Raw genomic sequence first — 18,525 nt, 5'->3', positions numbered from 1 at the left:
CAACAAACAACTTATGTTTATTTCACCACATAAATGTAAAAGACACTCCACAAACAGGATTAAGGGTGAAAAATTCCCGCTGCTTCTTACATGCTAAAGTTTCCTACGATCTAAAATTAAGTTCAACAAACATTTACCCAGCGTTTTCAATATAGGACACGATGCTAATAAGGGGTACAAAGCAGGCTGCCCCTAGATTCTTGTAATCCCTCTCCCTACTGGTAACCACTAGTTTGTTCTCTGTGAGCCTGCTTCTCTGTGTTACTCATTACTTCTTCTATTTTTTAGACCCCACATATAACACTTTGTCTTCCTCTACCTGACTTAATTCAATCAGCATAATATGCTCAAAGTCCATCCCTGCTGCTGCTAACAGCAAAATTTCATTCTTTCTTCTGAGCAGTATTTCATCGTATTTATATACCACATCTTCTTTATCCATGTGTCTGTTGACAGACAATGTCACTTCCATATCTTGACAACTGCAATAAAGCATAATGTTATGAACACTGAGGTGAAGGTAACCTTTTGAACTAGTGTTTTTGTTTTTTTTCTGTTTGGATATACACTTTCTACTGCTGGGTCATATGGTAGTTCCATTTTTGGTGTTTTGAGAAACTTCCACACTGCCACACAGTGGCTACACAAGTTGACATTCCCACCAGCAGTGTATCACGGTTCCCTTTTCTCTATATCCTCATCAACTTTTGTTATTTGTATTCTTTTTGATAAGAGTCCTTCTGATAGGTGTGAATGATACCTCATTGTGGTTTTGATTTCCATTTACCTGATGGTTAGCAAATGTTGAACATCTTCTCATATGGCTGTTGGCTGGATCCCCATTTTCAACAAGGAGTAAAAGAAGCAGACTCACCGAGAACAAACTAGTGGTTACCAGTAGGGAGAGGGATTACAAGAATTAGCATGGCATGCAAGGCCATGGAGGCCAAGGAGAAGAGGGTGGCAGAGGGTGAGTCGGTTAGATAGCATCACCGACTCAATGGACATGAATCTGAGCTCGGGCGAACTGGGAGATAGAGCAGGACAGGGAGGCCTGGCATGCTGCAGTTAACAGGGTCACAAACAGTGACCCAGAGAAAAGTTTGGCCGAACTTTTTAGCATTTTCTTCACCTATAAAATATGAATTTATCAAAGTTGGTGGTTGTGCATACTAGGGGATACAGGAGACATAATGTTAATACTTGAGGAACCTTTAAGAGGTTGACAAGTTTCTTCGATTTTTTTTTTTTAACTAGAAGAATCTTTGTAAATCATCCCTAATCTCTTCCATCCCACTCTAGCCTCCATTTTGAAGAAGGGAGAAACTGTGTAAAGTAAGTAACATCTGTACTGTCTCTCTGTGATTTAAACAATAATCATGGCCCTAACAGTTTTGGCATTTTTCTAATCTAAAGATGGCAACAATGGGACTTCCCTGGTGGTCCAGAGGCTAAGACTCAATGTTCCCAATGCAGGGGACCAAGGCTTGATCCCTGGTCAGGGAACTAAATTCCACAGGCAGCAATTAAGAGTTCAAATTCTGCAACTAAAGATCTCATATGCCACAACTAAGACCCAGTGCAGCCAAACAAAATGTAAAAAAAAAATTAACAGCAATAATATTTTTTTAATTAAAATGGAACCAATAATACAAACATGTCATAAGGTTGCTGAATTAAATGAAATTTTTAAAATTTAAAGCGTTCAAGAGCACCTGGTGCATAGAGTATGTTCAGTAAAGGTTAGCCAATTTTTTTAATGGATTAATTATTTTAAGTAGGTTCTTTTTAAAAAGTTTAGAACAATATTCTGTGAGGATAAATTCCAACTGTAATAGCATATACAGAGTGGAGACAGCCCTGGAGCTGAGGAAAAGCTATGATTCTTCCAGAATTTATGAGTCCACAGCTTTCTAATCAACCTTGCACTACTGCTGCTCTGTACTTTCGTATTTCTCTGTGTCCCTTTGAAGGGCTCGCCTTCCTGATACCTGAGCTTACATAGCTTCATCTTCTTGAAGTAAGCATCAGCGAGATGTTCTGGGGTTTTTCACATCCTTCAGTTTCTGTGGAGATGACAATGACAAATTTCTGGTGTGAGGGACAGAGCTCAGTCATTAGTAAGCTTCAGGAAAATGACCCTGCTGCCTCTGTGGTGCCCAGTGAGGAAGATCAGAATCATCCCAGAAGCGATGCTAGTGCATAGGCAGTTTTCTCACGTCTGAGAAAAAACTTAGAAGGGTTTTTTTTTTTTTTTTGCCATGACATAACAGCTTTCCAGGCACACCTTCAATAGGATAATACCTAGGCATTTTGGCAAATTTAACCACTCCAACCACCCACCATTCTTGTCACCACCACCTGACTTTGTGACAGTAGCAAGTACCATCACCTTCTTTTCCTTTTCAACCTTGCATTTAGCTGTTGAATACTTCATCTCGTGAAAGGGCTTTCTGGACTACATAGCTGATTAGGAATATCTGCCAATTTCTCTGACCACGACAGTATTTCAGCTGCAGTGGGGTTCCCCTTCTTAACCTTTTTAACTCTGCCACCAGCATCAAACTGCTTGGCTTCTGGGCTTTTTCTCCTTACTATCTGGCTTCTGGGCTTTTTCACCTGCCATCTTCTAAGATGAGAAAACAGGTTTTGCCATTATTAACATTATTAATAATCATATCATTTGAGGCTCCTCTGGTAGCTCAGATAATAAGGAATCTGCCTGCAATGCAGACTGCATTGTTCGATCCCTGGGTCAGGAAGATCCTGTGGGAAGGGAATGGCTACCCACTCCAGTATTTTTGCCTGGAGAATCCCATGGACAGAGGAGCCCGGCAGGCTACAGACCATGGGGTTGCAAAGCATCAGACATGAGTGAGTAACTAACACTTTCACTTTCATCATAGGTGGTAAAGTTATTCTGATTTTCACCCTCCAAGCCGCAAATTTAAGTATACTTGTGAAACAGACTTAATTAAAAAATAAAAACCACTTTTCAGAAGCTCTAGGTTTGTTGCTGCACTCTGTGCACACACAGAGAATAGGACCTTTTATTAAGTCATCACTCAGTGCTATTATTAAGATGTTGGTTTCTTGATGAAGCTACAGCATTGACCTCTGGGTCAACCATTCAGATCTCATGATCTCGAATCACCAGACCAATAAAATAAATGACTGAGGCATGTTTAAGAGTTACAGATACTAGTCTACCCTGCCCCACTAAAATCATACTCTACTTGTATAAGACATGCTTCCTTTTAATTTTTGATACCTGTTTTAAGGTCTGTCAGCTTAAAGTTCCCCTTCCAGCATTAGTACGCATTAGCACTAGCAGAAACACAATGCAGCATTCTTACTTCCCATATGTATCCCAAAACTTAGTGAAATACTAAAAATGTCAGGCTTCCAGAGTGGGAAACCATTAGCTGGTATACAATAAGCACCTACACATGAATGAGCTCCATTCTGAGAGCACATTCATAAGTCCAATTTGTTCAGAAGTCCAACAAAGTTAGCCTAGGTACCCAACTAACAGCATCATCATCTATACAGTACTGTAATAGGTTTGTAATACTTATCACACACTACATTAAAAACAAACAGAAAAACTGAAAAACATTTTAAATCTTACAGTACAGTATCTTGGAAAGTACAAGGTACAGTACAGCAGCTGGCATACAGGGGCTGGTATCAAGTGAACAGGCAAGAGTTACTACTGACTGGAACAGGGAGAGGAGGTGGGAGACGGCAGAGCGGAAGGATCAGCAGCAGCAGGAGATGGAGGGCCAGCTGCCATTGCGCCCACGCCTGACGCTGATGGCACAGGTTCGGGTTCCTTGCTGGATTCAATTCTATCTACTCTCTTCAGAAAAGATACAGTGATGTCTGGGTAGAAACATGTTCCAGTCTTTGAAAGTTCACAACTTGAAGGTTCGTATGTAGGAGACTGACGCACAACACTTATGTGACTTGACTCTAGCAATCCTGTTTCTGGGTATGCTTCACATTCCTGAATAAGTCAGAAGTGAAAGTCTCTCAGTCATGTCCAACTCTTTGAGACCCCATGGACTATATGGTCCATAGAATTCTCCAGGCCAGAATACTGGAGTGGGTGGCCATTCCCTTCCCCAGGGGATCTTCCCAACCTAGGGATTGAACCCAGGTCTTCCACACTGCAGGCGGATTCTTTACCAGCTGAGCCACCAGGGAAACCCTGAATAAGCTGAACTGACCATAGTTTTAAGAATAGTAACTAGCGATGTCAAGATGAGGAGTGTACTCGTAAGGTCGAAGCAGACTGAAATAAATGCAAGCTGGCCTGGGAACTGAAGCTGTGCTGACATACTGGCTGTTACAGCCACTACCATGTCACAGTCTTCCTGTTTCCAGTTTACATTATTCAATTTTTAATCCTGCTCCACATGGTATTAATTACCCTAATGCCATTTTGCTTTATTTCCTAAAAGGCATTAAGTATTAAAATTTCCTCCCATTCCACACAGAGATCTACTTCAGGGTCACATCCTCAGGGCCAGCATTGCCTCCCTGTTTGCAAGGCCATGTCCTAAATGGCAGGCTATCGTCCACAGGGTCACAAAGAGTTGGACACGACTGAGAAACTGAGCTCGCACATACTGTCTCCACTGGAACAGAATGCAATAAAATGTTAACTAAATGTAAACTGTTGTAAATTACAAAACCAAGAAAGACTACAAAATCAAAGAAAATACATTTTACTGTACTTGAGATGACATCAAAAACTGCTGGCAGTTTTTTTTTCCAAACTTACTTTTCCAATATTCCTAACTCCTAATTCCTAACATAATTAGGAGTCTAAGGAAGGTTTGTGATGTCATTATAGCTATTTAGTTATATGGTTATTTCATAAATACTTTATGTAGGAGTACAAACACCTACAAAATAACTGAATATTTTACGCCTTCTGGAATCACAGTAAGAACCAAGAAATGCAATGTTTGTAGAAAGACTTGAGTTTCATAAGAGGAAATCCTATTTCAACAATTGTTAAAACAAACAAACAAAAAGACATCAGAAATATGCATCAAAGAATTTCCTTCTCAAACTACCTTGGAGTCAGATGAATTCTCCTAGAGGATGGGGAAGAAAAGAAAAGCATGGAGAGAAGGAGGCAAGATGAAGGGTGAGAAGGGAGGCGACAGAAGGAAAATCCAGGAGGAGAAGCAGGGTGGCTTGGACAGTAAGGTCTGTGGAACCAGTGGCGCGACGTTGAACAGACTTTCTCCTCTCCTCTTGGTTTATTCATATGGAAAATGAGACCTTCGGCTCTATCCGCGTTTCCCCAAGTGAGGAGACCACTGGAAGATTTGAAGTGAACCAAGAGAAAGCACTTTAAAACATTTCAAAGCTGTTACCTTTTCACTTCTCTCTCAACCCTTCTAATTATATCAGAAGAAAAATCTCAGTTTGACACTAGTTCCTCTATTACCCCTCTAATGCTTGCTCATCTCCCTCTGTAACTAGAAGGCCTGATCATACAGACTTGAGCAGGCAACATCTTAACTAGAATTTAACACAGTATTTTTTCATTAAATTTATTTTTACTGTTTCCTTCTCTACAGCATATAATTTTTCATATAGAATAACAAAATATCCTTTTAAAATAAATTTTGGGTTGCAAAGTTTTAACAATTCAATATTTAATATATTAAATACATAAATATTAGGAAATGACAAAAATCATGATAGTGATACAGAAAAAACAAAAGTTTGGAAATACTGATTTAGTGGAATAGTGGCATAAGCCATGGTAAGTTATTTTCAACTTCAAGCTTCAGTTAACTCATATGTAATCTGGGAATATCACCACCTATCAGAAGAAAAGTTATGGGAAGGATTACTTTGGATAGTTTAGCAAGAACCTGGCACACACTGAACATTCAACAACCTCTTTTTAAAGATTTTTACCAGAAAGCCCTTTTAAGAGACCTTCAGAAGGCTTTGGGTGAGGAGGTGGTGCAGCCAGTCTTCCTGTGTATTACAGACAGGAGCATTTGCTCTGGTTGTGATACTTCCCACCAAGAACCTCCAGGGACTTGGCCTTGCTTCTTACCCTGATAAAGCTGCAGTTTACTCTCCTAAAGCTCATAATTCTAGTTACAAGTGTCTGGAAGTAAATGCTTCAGAAAAGCAGTACATGTCTAAATTCACTGAGAAGTCTAACCCTGAAGGGTACCAGGGAAGGCAGGGCCATTTTATAACAGTTATCCAAGCAAAAAAAAAAAAAAGGTACTTCATTTGGGCAATTTTAACAATACTATAATGAGGAGGAAGTCACAGGGTGGTCTATAAACCAACCTTGATACTTCAGCATTAGATACTGTCCAACTAGATAGTCCAGGTGAGAAAATCCTCGAGAGAGAGTACAGGGAGATGGTTCCCAGTTTCCTGAGTAAGAGTACTTCAAGAAAAAGAACACCTGAATACTGACTTTAATCCAACAATTGTCTGGTAATAAGCACTTTACATGATATTGCCTAATTTCTCCAAACATACCTGAGGGAGGTAGTTTCAAGTCTATTCACCAAATAGGCAAAATTCCTAATAGTCAATTCTCTAAATTTACTAAAAATTTATTTTAACTATGAAGACAATTTATAAAAACACATACTGATGGGAGAGTTTAATTAGCTTTTAAAGATTTCTGCCAAATTAAGACAGACAGGAGAGCAGCATTTTCAACAATGTTCAATTTGTCTCTGCTGCTGTTGCAGTTGCAAAAAGTTAGGGCAGAGAGGGGACCTCTGCTGGTGAAAAGATACGGTCTGGTTTGGTCTGCAGGTAATGGGGGAAGAGATAAGGTACAGGAAAAGAGAGAGAATAAAAGAGTAAAAAATGATAAGCCAGCAATTTAGAAGGAAACTGACAACAAATTCTACAAATTAGATTCAGCAAATTGATTTCTGTTGAACTGAATATTGGGTAAATTGGATATTTGCAAACTAGTTTCAGTGAGCTGCATTTTGGTGAACTGGCTTGCTTATCTATGAAGTAGGTCTATTCACCTTACTTACTTTAGTTGCTAAGTCATTTCCAACTCCTGGCAACTCCATGGACTATAGCCTGCCAGGTTCCTCTGTCCATAGGATTTCCTAGGCAAGAACACTGGACTGGGTTGCCATTTCCTTCTCCAGGGAATCTTACCAACCCAAGGATCAAACCCATGTCTCCTGCATTGACAGGCAGATTTGTTATTGCTGAGTCACCAGGGAAGCCCTTACTTATAGAAAAGGAAATTGAGAAATGTTAAATAATCTTTCTACAGTAATGCAGCTACACTCCAAGTTCTTCACACATTGCATTCATTCATTCTCCAGTAAGAAATTCTGTGTGGTGATTCTACATCCTTTCAACACCACTACTCTCCAGGAGAGAGAGGCTTTAAACCCAGGTCCAACTAAAGCTAACACACGTAGTTAATCACTATATCATAATAATAGTTTGCTGAAATAATTTTAAATTGCCACTCACACAAATGCAGTTTGTCTACCATACTACAACGACTATTTATTCTACCCTTCTGAAAAAATTTGTACCTGCTATTCAGAGGTCGAATGGCACAGCTGCCAGACTAAATTGGAACACTTTCAAGGCAAAAGTCAAGATTTGAGAGACAATATTACTTTATTTAGGCTGGACAATCATGATTTCAGATCAAATTTTGTACAACTAAAACTTCCTGAGAACCCCCACTACCATCTTTAATGATCCCACACTGACAATCCCTGATGTGTGTGGCACACACACAAAGGTATATAATTTTATGATCAATTATTTCGATCAAAGTGTAAGCTAATCCTATTAAAAAACATAAAAACTAAAATAACCCTAAAGCCTACATGATCTATGTAAGATTTTAGTGCTTGCTCAAACTATTTGTTTTACTGCTGGGCTCTTCAGGGATTTATCACATTTATGATGCTAAGAGAATGTTCTATCTCACCTATTGACGCATAAAATCTGACTTTTCTTACAACATTTTTAACTTTCCTTCTATTAATAAGATAGTAGCTCAAGGCTCTCTAAACAACTGAAAACATATTCTGCCCTTTTTGGTAAGCAGACAAATTCGCTACTCATAGATCTTATGACATAGCCCAAATATAAAGCACTTTTGACGTGACGTGAAGTCGCTCAGTCATGTCCAACTCTTTGCGACCCCATAGACTGTAGCCTACCAGGCTCCTCTGTCCATGGGATTTTCCAGGCAATAGTACTGGAGTGGATTGCCATTTCCTTCTCCAGGGGATCTTCCCAATCCAGGGATCGAACCCAGGTCTCCCGCATTGCAGACAGATGCTTAACTGTCTGAGCCACCAGGGAATTTTTGCCTGAGTATAAATAGGAACTTTTATTAACAAAGCTACCACTACTGTAAAATATTTTAAGCATGAATTAATAAGCTGTTAATTTTAAATAGCATTAAATGTTTATTCTGATTTCCCAGCTGGGTTCAAAAATTTCTGTGTTAAGATGGGGAAAAGAGATCTTTACAGCAAATCTGAATACTGCACACTGACACTTTGAAAAATGTCACCCTACTTTAAACCTCCTCAAATACATATTTTGAATGCTCAATGAAGAAATGACAAATCTAATTTTTTTGTCCATTCCAGGTTTCTCTTCTGTACTTAAAAGTGCCTCTTATTAATTATTTCTGATCTTAAATGTACACCCAAGGCTACCCTTAATGTTTCAGCAAACAGAATATGATTCTTTCTAACATCTTTTGAAATCAACAAAGACTATAAATTTAACTCAAGACAGCTTTTGTAGTTCAGTTAGATTCAAGGTCATCTCAAGGCTCTTAATTAGTAACCAGGATTTGAGGAGCTCTGCAATTGGTGTAGTCGAAGGAAAGAGCAGCTGGCTTATTCACTTTCTTATTAAGGAGCCTTATAAAAACTGTCTTGGCAAACAGCAAATTCTCTTACCACCAGTGGTGAACACAAAGAAGCAGAGCAAATAATCTTCAAACATTTGTGTTTACTCTCAATCAACAAACTTTTTAAATTACCCCAAGACTCTGAGGTCTTCATTTCAGCAATATGATTTATAATTCAAAACTTATAGATAGCCAGACTCCAAAAAATATTTATATTTCCATTCTGAAACCAGCTCTGCTAAAAATTATGCATGTCCTTCAAATTAGCATAAAATTTATTTAGGTTTTCACTATCAAACCCTGTGCAGGATCAGTTTTTCAGTCACTGAGGAAGGAAACCATGCAAAGTATGCAGATATCTAAAGGAATGTAAATTTAACTTCTCTCTCCATGTACTTAATTTCCAGTCAAATTCAGTTGTAAGTTTCAGGACATATTCAAGACTTTGAGGCAACTGATACAGTTGTATTTGAAGAGAGACATACAGACACATACACAGACATACAAACACACACACACACCCTAATCCATCCTCCTGAGATTTTGAGAGGCAACCAGAGAAGGCTCCAGAGTGTCTTTGTGACCCACTCACCCATAATCTATAAGAGAAAGAAGGCAGTCTCAGAAGGGTCCATAAGCACTGCTCTGACTAGGCTGGAGATACTGGGGTAGGCAGCAGAAGGCAATGTGCATGCTTCCGGGGGTGGGGGTGGGGAGGGGGGTGTACTAATGCCAGAAATCTACAAGATTCAGAAAACAAAAGGCAACGGGAATGATTCCACATACTCTTCTGTAACAGGAGACTAGAGCAAACAGCGTACCTGTGTCTCAATTCTATCTCAAGCATCAGGCATTTATTAAAAAATAGTAATAAGCCCTAAATGTTAATATACAAGATATATTAGCGTAAATTAAACTGGTTGTTGCTGATGGTACATTGAGGTAGACACATACGTCTAAAAATATGGGCCCCCACAAAATAAGCCAAAAGAAAGCACAAGATAGTCTAGAGAGTATCATTAAAACAATGAGAAACTATAAACTATCTTAATGTTCAACAATGAAAAACAATGAGATATCATATGGCTATTAAAAGTTTCAAGCCAGTTAATATTGAATCAGCAAAGCTTACAAACTGAGGAAAAATAGTAAAATCAAACAAAAAGCATAAAACAATGGTACATACTGTAAGATCACAACAATTAGCAAAAAACTAGGATTTGAAGAAAGTCTAGAAGAAAACATAAGAAAATGCTAATAAAAGTCGCCTGGAAGCAAAATTATAGGTAATTTTCCCTTCAGTTTCCATATTTTCTACAGTGATGACACATTTCTAATTTTAAAATCATTAGATTCCTAAGTAGCTCAAACCTAAGGAACCCAAGGGCCACAAGCAATTCAAGTCCAGAATTCAGAGATCACACCATTTAAATCTAAATACAAGATACAGCTAAATCCTTCCTGCTTTTATTGATATGCAAGCACTTCCAACTGTGTTCCCCAGGAAGTGTCCCTAAGACAACACTCTAAACTTGCTTTCCAAACAAGGCATTGGAAACACTGGGTACTCTTCAGCCAAGAGCCCCTCTATGCTCTGAAAACTAGCTTTGCAAAATAAATTTACAGTATTTCACACACTTCATATTACCCATAAATGCTCAGCAACTGTTAATATTAATGGGCATACTACATTAAAAGTACTTTACTTGAAATATTTTAAAAGGCTCATGGCAGATAGCACATTTTATCTTCAAATGTTAAAACACATTTTTTCATCACAGTAGTACTTTCAGTAACTGAGCTGCTCGCCAGCAGTTAGCTCTGAATTCCAGTCAGCCCAACTATCTTTCAGATTTAAACTGTCAGCAAGTAAGAGAATATTTTTTTGCGGGAAAGCAATTGTAATTTCCCATTTTAGGTGATTGATTAAGTTCTCTCCTCTAAAAGGCTGATTGGTTTCCTGGTGCCAGTAAAATGATTGATGAATATTTCAACTGCAGCTCCCTTGCTAACCCCCCTCCACCCCTCCCCCATGCATTGCCGCCCCTTTCCTGCTGGGTTCCCTTTTTACTGACCAACAGCATTTAAGGAGGGTTTGCAATTTTCCTTAATGAATCCAAGTTCTCAAACTCAGGGCATTTAAGTCTTAAGAGGACAGGACTCTTCTCAGTGCTGAAGGAATATTGCAGATAAAAATTCCTTTACAAGGAATAAGGGAAAACTCTGAAATTAACTATGGGCTTGAGTCAGTGAATTAAATTGTCCTTACAAAAGAAAAGTGTGGCATGGTTGTGGGGGAGGAGGTATACGAATAGTGATCATGTTAAAAAAGAAAAGAACACTGAATCTCGAGTTTACATTACAAATTATCATAACATCATAACTTTAACTGCAAACATTTCTATAATATAGACCCAGAGAACCGAATTTACATGTAAGTTATGTGATTCCGAAGACCTTAAAGCAGCCAGGTGTTCTAATAAGGAGACAAAAGTATGGTAAGCATTAAGGAATGTAAATATTCCTTGAGGGATGACCAAACAGTATCTAAAGTCAAAATCATCCCAATGAATCTGTGCTGTGAGTACCATAGTTATTTGCTTTAGGCAGGACTTTCCTAAATTGCAACTTCCTGCTTTACCCAACTCATTTCATCATAAAGCTGGAAAATTCCTTCAGGGATTACCTAATTTAGCGCCTTCATTTTATAGGTAGACCCACAGAAACATGCCTTTATAAGAGAGCTAGAATCAGAACCCGGGCAAAACCTAGGTCCACCAACTATTTCCTGAGCCTCCTACCTCCTCAAATAGTGTGGCTGCTCTATTCTCTCAAGTCCTTCCCTGCTCGACACGACATTACTACTATAATCTATTAACCCCCACTGTCACATTGTTCTCACTATCTCCTTGCTAGAAAATCACTCTCTATATTTTATAAGCTTTGGACAACCGGTTCTTCTATTTCCACTTTCAAAAGGTCACATCAATCTTGGATTGGTCCTCCTTTTTTCATATATCCAGCTTTTGTGTGGCAGAAATTTTTTAAAAATGTACAGGAGACAAAGGCTACCTTTTCCTAAATGGCATTCCCCAAAGTACTCAAGCCAACAACCAGGGATTTGTTGACCATCTCATCTTAATCTGGTGTATCTGGTCATTTTAGTTATAAGGAGTGCTGTATTTCCAAACAGAAATGTACTATATTCTGGTTCCAGGAGGGCTTTTCAAACCTTGGATTTAACTTCAACACTCAGCTTGACTTACATACTGCCCCAATTCTCTCAAGTGACTGAAAAGCATATTCTCTTCTCTTGTATTTTGTAGACTTTCTCTGACTACCTGCATAGAACTCAGACTCAAAGGACTCTGACATAGGAAAAGACTCAAAATTCCTGACCTGATTATTCTTTCATTTATCCATTCATTCATGAAACACCAATTACTTGTGTTTTTAGTGATGAGGCTACAGATTCAAGATATGGTATCACTGGCTTGAATAGCGAGAAATCCCCTCTTTCCTTAGCACTCAAAGATAGTCTCTGATTCTATCAAAACTGTGTTCTGGTTGGCTTATTTATTAGAGCCAACATGAAAGAGAAATAAATCACTTGCAACTCTAACGGTGGATCTCTGTGACTCTATTCTATAGGGAGTTGAGCTGTGTATAATCCTCAACAATTATAAATCGCCTGGATTCACAAGTATCTGCTTTGAGGCAAACACTATGCTTGGCACTCTACAGACTTTATCACGAGTCCTAATAACACTGCCCTCAATTTCAGAAACATCATAGTACATGGGGAGAAGGGGAGTGGAAGGAGAGAGTAAACCTAGGAAACAAATGATTAATGGTGTTACTAACTGTAAAAACTAGGGTTTAATCTCTGTGGGCTTCAGTTTTCACATCTGCAAAATGCAGGTGACAGTCGAACACCAACCTCACAGTTATGAAAACAGCAAGTTAACATATGTAAGGTGCTTAAACATTATATAATAGCAACTATATAAATGCTAGCTGCTGTTATTATTCAATGAGAACACAAAAGTTCAGAGAAGTCAAGTGACAAAGTCACACAGCTGTGATCTTTGTACTGCCACACTCCAGAGTCTCTGCTCTTTCCCTCTCATATTATCTAACCAAAATCCTTCCTCCCTTACTGAAACCACTGCCACTTCAAAAAAAAAAGCCCTCTAAACAGATATCAGTGGGGGGTTCCCCCAGGTGGTTTATTATCCTGCCAAAAAGGCATTTTGGAGGAAGGATTGTAAGGCTAAAGAGAAGCCTCCTAACAGGTTAGATTTCAAAGTACAGCAAAAATATAGAAGGGGAAAAAAACACAAATCTGCCTCAGTTATTAAGCTTAGTAATTAAAATGATTAAGCTCATCTGAAACTTGAAATAATATCCAAGCATTAAAATGAATTTTCTCATTATTAGGCTGCAACCCCTACAGAACACAAAAATGCTTAGAAAGGTACATTAAACGAAACTCCAAGAACATCAAGATGACTAGAGAGACCTCAGGAAGGTAGCCCAGATATCTCACTGATCTTTCATCACCCACCAAGCTTTTCATCTTAAATTCTGATCCAGTAACTCCTTATTGTTATTCACATTGTTCTGTGACATTTCTTTTGCCAGCAAACTCACTCCAGAATGAGTTCTACCTAGCAACAACCCTAAGGAGTAAATCCGTAACTCTTTAACAACACACTAATTGACTTACACTAAAATGTTACTCACACTAGGAAAGGGTATTCTTGCATCAGCAGAGGAGATACTTCTCCTATACAGACTTTATTACAACCTCCCTCAGTGAAAACTAGGTTAAAGGAAAACCAATCTACAAACTGACACTGCCAAAATCACAGCTTTAGAAGGCTCAGTGAAAGCCAACACATCTACTGAAGGCAAACAAGCAAACCATTCTTTTATGTTTGTAACTGTCCTTTTTTTTAATTGAAGTATAGTTGATTTAAAATGTTGTTAATTTCTGCTGCACAGCTAAGTAATTCAATTAAATATATATACATTCTTTAATATTCTTTTCCATGATAGTTTATCATAGGAAGCAAACTATTCTTGAAGGAAATTTTGAAAAGATAAGAGGGTTTTATCTCTTAAATATTTTAATTTTTTATAGCAATGACTCTTTAGCAAGTAATAAAGTATTTTTGTATTGTCAGATTTATTTCCACAATTATAAATCCACCCTTGGGGAGGAAACAGGTTCTATTGGAAATTTTCTATACAAATAATTAACAGTTAAGCAACAGGTTTCACATGACAAGTAATAAAAGCCTTATCAGAGAACTCAGTGAGGTGAGCTATGACATACTTCATTTAGTCTCAAGCAAAGAAAACTTAAAATGAACTCATTTTCATTTTTTTTTTTCCAAATAGCCTCTTTACAGAGTTTTTTTTTTTTTTTTGAGAAAGAGAAGGAATGAAAAACCCAAAGTAACTAAGTGCTAACAATAATACCTGGTAAAGTCACCATTTTCTTACACATTAAGTCAGTCTGTTTAGAAAAGAAGTTCTCTGATTACTTTGGTCTGCGTGGTCGCAGGATCCCTTTTACACAACTAAAAATTACTGAGGACCCAAAGAGCTAACATTTACACAGGTTATATCTAGTGATATTTACCACAGTGTGAAATCTTTTTAAATATCTGTTAATTCATCCAAAAGTAACAAGAAACCTGTTATATGTTAATATAACCTATTTTATGAAAAGTAACTATAATTTCCAACAAAACAACAAAATTGATGAGAAGAGTAGCACTGTTTTATATTTTTACTAATCTTTAATATCTGGTTTAATTCTGGCGGTTAGGATTCTCCTACATGCTTCTGCATTCAGTATGCTGTTGGTTGAAGTATACACAGAAAATCTGGTCTCACACAGATTTGTAATTGGAAATGGAAGAACTGTTTCCTAATGAAAATAATTGTAGGTATTTTCCTTTGATAATACACCAAAATTCAGTAAGTAGTGGTTTCTTAAAGGTCAGTTCAAAGGGAAATCTAAAACCGTATCAATGAACTTTGTGTACTCTGTTACATTAAAACCCATTGGTCTATTTAGCACGTTGAACCCATCTTTTCTCCATTCAGAATTTTTTAACATCATACACTGGATAATTTGGAAACTGCTCCTTCACCAAAATGGATCTTCAAAATGTTGAAACATTTCATTATATAATATTTTTTAAAAATCAGATTTATCAGTAACATCAACATTAGGGCTCACCAGAAAAGGCTTTAAGTATTGGGAAGTTGTCAAGCTCAAAGCAGCAAGTACAAGTTTTCCAAAATTCTAATTGTTACCTGAAAGTTCAAATTTTACTCACCATCAAGAAGCATTGTCAGTTTTCCCTGGCCTAACAGGCTCCCTGTTCATTTTCCAAAACATGGTCTGCCAAATGCCCAATGAATATGGTCTGTCAACTGTTCAAGTAAAAATTGTGTTCCATGAAAAAAGCAGCTAATTCAGCTCACAACATAACTGCAGAAGCACTTTTCCTAGAAACAATTATTCTGTTTTGGTAAGCAGAAGAAATGCTTTGTGCATTTGCCATTTCCTCAAACAGAATACCAAAAACATCTGTACTCAGGGGTAGAGATTTGATAAAATTAATCTTTTTTACTACTTCATCCAGGACGTTCTTAAGTGAAAATAGCTTAAAAAAAAAAAAATACAAGTGACTAGAACTGAAGAATACAATGACTACTAGTACAGTTTGATGCTTTGATTTCTGCTAAGGTGCCAATAATTCACCCACCATCGTTTCTCAACATGAGCCCAAATGTCAACATCGCAAAAAAGGCAAATAATGTCAGCATTATAAAAATAGTTCTGACCTCAAGAACCTCCTGAAAAGGTTTCAGGGCCCATTCTTCCGTGGTTCATGGATGACACTTTGAAAACTACTGGTTTACACCATACAGTAAATTATTAATAACAAATTTAAGTACTCAATAAATAGGAAGAGATTAAGTCTGAAACAATCTAGTAACAAATGATCAAGAAACCACTGACAAAAAACACAATCCAACTATGTATTATTTCATTACTCACTTATGAATTTTAAAAGGCAAGAGATGAGGAAACAAGATAAAAAGTGTGTAAGACTTCAAGTGTCCTCTTCTTTCTTGTGAGAGAAAAACTAAATTATACAAACGAGTTAACTGTGATAAAAAGAACACTGTATCTGATGCAGTGTGTGTGAGAGAGTCACTCAGTCACAATCGACTCTTGCGACCCCATGGACTATACAGTTCATGGAATTCTTCAGGACAGAATACTGGAGTGGGTAGCTGTTCCCTTCTCCAGGGGATCTTCCCAACGCAGGGATCAAACCCAGGTCTCCCACATTGCAGGTAGATTCTTTACCAGTAGAACGTAAGAAATTAACAACAAAATCAAGACTTTTAAAAATCCTTCCAAGACAGTATGGATTCAAGACTGAAATGAATGCAAGAATTAATTTTTTAATGAAAACGAACACCAGTTAAGGTAGTCCCCCCAACTCCTCATTCTTTCACAGAACCAGAATGTCCATCATTTTGGCACAGATTTGTTACTGAAATGTTTCCTAAATCTTAAACTATGAAATTATACCTCTGGACTTGAAGTATAATAGGAAATTTTAAAATCTGTTTAATTATGTCCTTTTTCAATCAATGTATTTAGAAGGAAAATCAAAAACACAGAAAATTTAACACTACAATGATGGGTTGGAAGAGCAGGCACTCATAGATCTCTGAACTGCTTTTATAAAAATATTCACTGAAATATAAGGAAGAGCCGGAAATAAAAAACTGAGAAAGTTACCTACTTCTGCCACATGAGGACTTTAGTTGTGCATTTCACTCTCAAAATTACAATTCTCGTTTATTTTCTACATAATTACAAATTGTTTCCAATGCAAACTGTTGTTAAAGCAAATATGTTTGATATATCCTCTACTAATACACAGTGCAATTCCAATGTGATATAGCTTATCACTCAAACAACTCCTTCTATCATTATTACCAGCTTCTCTTTATGATTTCTCACTCTAAACAATGAGAGCAAAATCACCACTCCGGTTCAAACCACCCACAGAGTGTATCTTCAAATCAAATGCCCGGATTTGTTTCCAGAATACATTACATGTTGCTGCCTAGGGAATTGGTTTTGGAAACATTACACTTGGCAGCTGACCTATCAACAGTGCCAGTAGAATTGACACCAACTTAAAGGCCAGAGTCCCTCTAGAAAACTGAAAAATATGCTGCTACTGCCATCTGTGGTTTATGGTTGAATAGCTTCTCCTGTATAAACAAATTGAAAGGTATGTACAGTTGGCAATTAGGTTCCAAAGATTTCATCATTTGAAGACACTTTTTAAAGTTAAACTCTGAATATAACAAATTGTTGAGTTTATTAAGTGTATGACATTAAGAATTTGTGATTCCTTATTTGAACTTACGAATATAACGCTGATGGAGAAACCACAACTACTTTGATTGAAAATTTTTCCATTGCATAAAGGCTAACTTTTGTTTTCCCCAAACACACACTCCTAAAGAAATTCAAAACACTTGAATGCCTCTGGTGAACTTAAAATGAGAATAATTTCTCTTCTGAAATAATGACTGTCGATACTACAACATCCCCCAAATTTTTAAAGCAAAAAACAAAAAAGTATTTTTAAAGAAATCTAGGAATTTTCTATTCAGACATGAGAGTTTGCACCCTTCAAAATAAATTTTAAAGACTCAATTATCCCTATAATTTTTTTTTTAAGAACAAAACATCCAAGATGCAAATGAGGCTGAAAGTAGACTATTTTCAACTTATTTTCTCTCAGTTTGCTTTCTCAAATGACAACCACTGTAGCTTAGGGATCAAAAGATTTGGTGCAGCTGGGGGTGGGGAAAAAAGCAATTCAGGTCCCCAGCAGCCAGCTGAGGAAATCCTGGTTCGCTCCCCAACTAAATCACTGTTAATTAGAATTACCGGGTTACATAGTAAAGTCTTATTTAAATAATCGTAAACAGCAAAAAAACAAATCTCTTTTCTTGAGAAGTTGTTCTCCCCAGGCTACTATTTAACAGCAGGTAGTAATGGAAGAATGAAATAAAGTAGGAAATGTTTTAATCTTTCACATAAAGTTTTCTATTTATGGCTATTTCTAAACCACACTAAAAAAACAGGTTAGACAAACAGCCTTATCTTTTTCATAAAGACAACCCATGTCGGAAAACAAGCAATAAATAGAAGCCTGGGACTGATTCTAGGAATAATATATATATATCAAAGTTAATCCAGAGTTCGTTTTTCTGTTTGTTTTTTAACATAGATTAAGCTCAGACAAATCTGAAACTTCGGCTCTGAGAGGGACTCAACACCCAAAAAATAATTAGCTGCTCAGCACTTTCTGCTGACTTTAACAATTCTGGTATTTTTGAACCCTAGTTATTAACAAAGGCATCCATGAACCCTTAAGAAATTATCTGAATCAGGAAAAAGTTGACCTTAAGAATGTAAAAGTTTGAAAGAAAACATTTTCCTTCACAACTTGTTGGTCTCAAATACTTTTAAAGTATTA

The 18,525-nt window shown here is 37.2% G+C and overlaps 1 protein-coding gene and 1 pseudogene across 4 annotated transcripts in view; both read right to left on the bottom strand.

Annotated features, from left to right (window-relative positions):
• NR6A1 (nuclear receptor subfamily 6 group A member 1) overlaps positions 1 to 18,525 on the bottom strand; it is a 216,853-nt gene that overhangs the window by 193,468 nt on the left and 4,860 nt on the right. The window lies entirely within an intron of this gene.
• On the bottom strand, positions 1,798 to 3,990 carry LOC138436634 (large ribosomal subunit protein eL6 pseudogene; annotated as a pseudogene).

Source organism: Ovis canadensis, chromosome 3, assembly GCF_042477335.2.
Source record: "Ovis canadensis isolate MfBH-ARS-UI-01 breed Bighorn chromosome 3, ARS-UI_OviCan_v2, whole genome shotgun sequence".
Classification (NCBI taxonomy): Eukaryota; Metazoa; Chordata; class Mammalia; order Artiodactyla; family Bovidae; genus Ovis; species Ovis canadensis.
Note: the sequence above shows the minus strand (reverse complement) of the source record. Positions and strands in the feature narration are given on the sequence as shown.